Here is a 5,290-nt window from a genome sequence, read left to right as displayed (position 1 = left end):
CATCGGTTATGTTATCTGACCGATGTGAAATGGTCATTCAGACATCGGGTACTTTTATCAACCGATGTAAAATAATGGGTTAGACATCGGTTTCGTTCATTTGGTGATGTTAAATCCTTTAGTTTAACATCAATGTTTTTTTCTAACCGATGTTTAATCTTTAATATTGTAAAATTTAAGACATCAGCTATTAAAAATTCGATGTTATTTGGCTTAAAATACATTGATTTTTTTACAGAACCGATGTCAAATGACTATTTGACATTGGTTTTTGTAGTTCTTTTTCTTTTAATATTGTTTCACCTGATGTCTTTTGTTCATTTTTACATCGGTTTTAAATTACCATTCTGATGTTAATATATGTACTGTAAATTGCATATGCCATCCTGGTACTATTAATAGCCCAGGGAACCAATTGCATTTTCAACCAGAAAAATACCAACAATATGCAATACATCCAACCAAATTTGTAAAAATATAGAGGTATACATTGATACCAAATTTACTAACATTCAATCCAACAAGAGCTCAATTCGGACATTACATTCCAAGTCTAAAATAAACATCCCAACTAAAAACAATAAAACTCAAATTCTCTAGTTATTACATCCAACATTCTAAACATGTTTGACTAGTTAATATGTACCACTTGTCAAATTTCGACAATTCCAAACATAAATCAGAATGATGGATGTAATTGTCACCAAACATCCCTTAATTAACCACCAACCACCAGCAAACACAATATCAATTCACATAGTTCAGAGGAAAGCTATATATATAGATACTTATCATTTTTACATCTTGTCTTGGATAAATTCAAGCACCTCCATCCGCACCTCATCCAGCTCCTGCCTTGTGTAGGACTTTCGAGTTTTGGCTGCCCACTATAAAACACACGTAAAAATTAGCAACCAGAATATTATTAAACAGAATTGCCATATGTATAATTAAAAATAAACAGAACCAACTATTTATAATTTAACCAGAAGAGGACCTTTTCTATATTTAACCGTAATTTTCTTCGTTAATCCAAAACTATATACCAGATAGTTCCTTATCACTATTAAAAACAAGATCTATCTGGAAATCACTAATAATAAAAACTGATAATAAAAATGGCACTCATATTTATCTGTCCTTAAAAACTACACAAAAAAATTCTACATGCCATCTATCGGAAATGATTTGCATATATACCTTGGTAGTAAAAGATAGCTCCTTATCAGCAATGATATCTTTCATGTATCGCATTATAACATAGCCACATTCAACCCCTCCTGGTTGTTTGGGAGATTCCTGTTACAATATAAAATCTGAATTAGCACCAGAAATTAATTAAAATTATAAAGTGATAAAAAAATACAAAAAAACTTACAAGAAGATTCTTTATCTGAGGAGCTTTATTTCCCCTTCCAGTTTGAGCATTGTAGGATTTCATCGCTCTACATTGCAGAACAACAATAATATACATGATTATTTTTCAAAAGGGAGAATATTTACTATATATATATATATATTTATATATAGTAATTAACAGAAATATATTACTCTGTTAATGATTTTTCCAACTCATCAAAATGTGTTGGATGTGGCAGAGGGTTCAGAATATAAATGTCGCCATCCCAAATTACAACCAAAATCTAGTGGCAACTATGTTTATAAAAAAGAAGAAAGAAAAACACAAGTCAGAAATTTTAAAAAAACTACCTAAATATATTAATTTGTAAAAGCATGTCTAAATTAAAAATACTTACTTATAATTATGTGGCATGAAGTACATGTGATAGGGACTACTCTCTTTCAACCGATTAACAAAATAAGAATGAAAAGATTTGTTCAACGTAAATGTAGCTCCTGAATCGAAAAATCCATATAAGACCACATCATCATTCTTCCTCTCAATCTTAATCAGTCTTTGCAAGAGCCTACCAGGGAGTGAATTACATTACTTATAATATCCGTATAAAACATGAATATTGAATATGTAACGATAAAAAATTAACTTACGCCATATAAGCAGATATTGCAGCTTGGCCAATCATATCGAACTCCAACAATGCTTCACATTTTCATGCAATATATAAATTATTTTCTCAGTCCCAAACACGTCCGAATCACACGGAATTGGTATTGACTCCCCAGTGGCTTTCATGAAGACTGCAGCATGTTTGTATAACACCTTGTACTGCTTTGGCACATTCTTGTTTAGCTTCATTTTTCTATAATCATCTTGAAGTTTCTGCAACTCATCTTTCCGCTTAGACTGCCCCTGCAACACTTCCTTTTTCTTTTTCTACACAGAATTAAATAAAACAAGAATAATCGGTTATTATTGACATAACTACTATAGATTGCAACAATCAATTCAGAGTATATTGACATAATTTTTATATAACATACCGCCACAGTTGGGTAGATGATCAATTCACGAGGCCATGCTACGTGAGAGCCAACTGCTTGGCGTACAACCTCAATTTCACCAGGTATGAGCACTGGAACCGACGCCTCTGGCTGGATGTGTCCGTCAACCGACACACGAACATGTCCGGGCTTTAGAGGCACTCCGTGTACTGAAACATTCATCTCTTTGTGATCATCAAAAACTGTTCCAAAAGCAACCTTGTTCTCTATGCAATCTAGTGCAAGCTCACATAACTGTGGACCCTACATTATAGTGAGGGATCAATTTAATTTTATTGCATAAATCCCAAGTCTGTAGGCATATATCTAGTAGATCTTAATAATATTTTACCTTCTTTCCGCTCGGAGGAGAGGGGTCAAAACCAACAAAATCTTCAGCATTTACCAACAACTGTTTGGCACTCAGCGGTTTAACAGCAACTCCAACATTCCGCTTATCAACACCTCCCTCTTTATTAACAGGTACTTGATAACTTGATTTGTCAGAGAACATAGGAGAGTGACCATTCGAAGCATTAACCAAGGCCTTAAGTTCAGCCATCTCCCGCTGATTTCTTTCCAACTGATCCAACAACTCTGCCTTGGTAATTTTAGTCTTTTTCGCTTTCGGCAAATTGAAGAATGCTGTTGGAGTGACAAAGCGCCAACCCCCTCGAACCCTTCCTGCGTGTTCAGGAGTCTGAAGTGCCGTAGTCAACACATCTTCAGTTCCCTGTGGAACAAATTCACCCTTCTCCTTCATTTCAAGTAACTCAGCCTGTAAAATAAATACAAACAATTAGTTCATTATTTATGAGCAATTATCTTTGAAGGGAATACAGTATTAAAATATCACTTACAATTCTCGCATTTATTTCCGCTTGCCTCTTTAGTAAGCTCATCAGAATTCTTTGGCATCCTAGCTTCCACCAAAAAATTGCACGATCAGGTTTCTCTTTTCGCTTTAAGTTCCCTTTCTTTATCTGTTAAAAAAGAGAAAATGTTTAAACTCCCTTAAACATTAGAATTGCAAAGCCAAATAGATATGTTTCTACTTCTTCTTCTCGCAAACCAATATACCCCTTCCTTGACAAGCGGTGATGATATTTCCGTTTTACCCACTCTATTGCTCTGTAACTTACATGTTCCTGCACCAATATACTTAGTAAAAATTAATAAATATTATATAACCAAAATCTATTTAATCATTTAGCAAGTAAAATGGCAATCATGTATATTTTATTAGTAGAATATATTCATACCAGCCATTTGGGGCTCGTCCCTCTCTGCAACAAATTTCTTCCAAGGTTCTTTACCAACAAACGCATACTTCTTCGGAGGCTTCATCAATTTCTTCTTTTTCCAATAAATGGCATCACATATTTTGCAGTTTAAATCAGCTTTAAATTGCCTCCATTTTTCACCTGCCGATTGTAGCACAAGCTTCTCACTTTCTGGGGCAATTTGAATGTGTCCTAAAGGAGCCACATAATATAAATTAGCCACATAATTTACAGTCACAATTTAAATAAATGAAGAAGTCAACAAGGGATATAATTTACCTGGACATCATCCCATAATTTTGCTTTTAGATCACATCCACTTTTGGCCAGTTTTCAGTATCGATTGGAATCATTGTCCTTGCGAGCATTCCTATGTAAGAATGTCAAGTAGGCCTGTTATTTCCGATGGGAACTACAAAATCATTGTATCTAACTTTAAATTTCTTTCCCCGAGCTTTCTTCACCACTACTTTGTGAAGAGCTGAAACACCACGCGCACCTCCTAGCCTTTTTTTGCAGATTCAGAAGTGGTCATCGTTTCTTCACCACTACTTTGAGTTTGATATTATGGAGGGACTTGAACCAACTTATCATTACAAGTCTATGAAGTTTTGATATCATGAACAATCTCATCATCAACCTTTTCAGATTTATTTTTCCTATCATTTTCTTCGAAAATTACTTTCTTGGCTTTTTGCTTCTTTACCATTTTGCTCCCTTAGTCTACATTAAATTGAATAATGATGGCTTGGCAGCGAGCCATCTTATCGTATCTGAAACACCTTTGTTGTTCTCCTTTAGTTCATCATTCACCTACAGATATGATAAGAAATTTTAAATCCTAAATAGCTAATAGTCGTCATTACACTACAGATCAAAGAACCTAATACAACACTGACTTTGTTTTGAAACCAATCAGCAAAGAGCCGATTGTGCTCTCTCATGAGCCAATGTAAGCTTTTCCTTTTCCCTCGGTGAATTTCTTCAAGATATTCCTTATGCATTCTGAAAAATGCATATGGAATGATATATTAAAGACACATTACAAGACTAATTAGTGGATAATGAGGAATTGAAAACAACAAACTGCATAAACTCACAGAATATATGGAAACACTTCAGCGTTGTTTAGAAGGACATGTAGATGTGCTTCATCTCGCTCCTTCTCTTCCACTTATTTTATTATCACAGCGGATAATGGACCTGATATCTTATTATCTTGGTCCTTTGGAAGACCGCAGTGGAGTAATTCTGACTAAAAACTCGGTGCAGAATTCTACGGACTCTTCTCCAAGGTAACTCTCTGCCATACAACCTTCGGGATAATAACGGTTTCGAACATAACTCTTTAGTACTTTATTAAACCGTTCAAACGCATACATCCACCTATAAAATACTGGTCCACATAAGCGTAGTTCGTGGACCAAGTGGACTACTATATGTCATTACATCAAAAAATGACGCATGGAAAACCTTTTCTAGATCGCCAAGGTTAGTATAACATCTGACTGCAGCTTATCCAGTTTTGACACGTCTACTACTTTGTTGCACAAAGCATTAAAAAAGAAAACACAATCTAATAATTGTGACCCTAACATGCTTCG

General features: G+C 34.7%; 1 long non-coding RNA gene across 1 annotated transcript; it reads right to left on the bottom strand.

The window, feature by feature from the left end:
* Positions 1–595: 595 nt before the first annotated feature.
* LOC141700208 (uncharacterized) lies at positions 596–1,637 on the bottom strand. The gene is made up of 4 exons (XR_012566243.1): positions 1,552–1,637; positions 1,379–1,445; positions 1,201–1,280; positions 596–887 (listed from the first exon to the last, which is right to left on the bottom strand). It is a non-coding gene; the product is annotated as an uncharacterized LOC141700208 (long non-coding RNA).
* Positions 1,638–5,290: the final 3,653 nt, after the last annotated feature.

The sequence above is a fragment of the Apium graveolens genome, unplaced genomic scaffold, assembly GCF_009905375.1.
Source record: "Apium graveolens cultivar Ventura unplaced genomic scaffold, ASM990537v1 ctg1926, whole genome shotgun sequence".
NCBI lineage: Eukaryota > Viridiplantae > Streptophyta > Magnoliopsida > Apiales > Apiaceae > Apium > Apium graveolens.
This window is presented reverse-complemented; position numbering and strand designations above follow the sequence as displayed.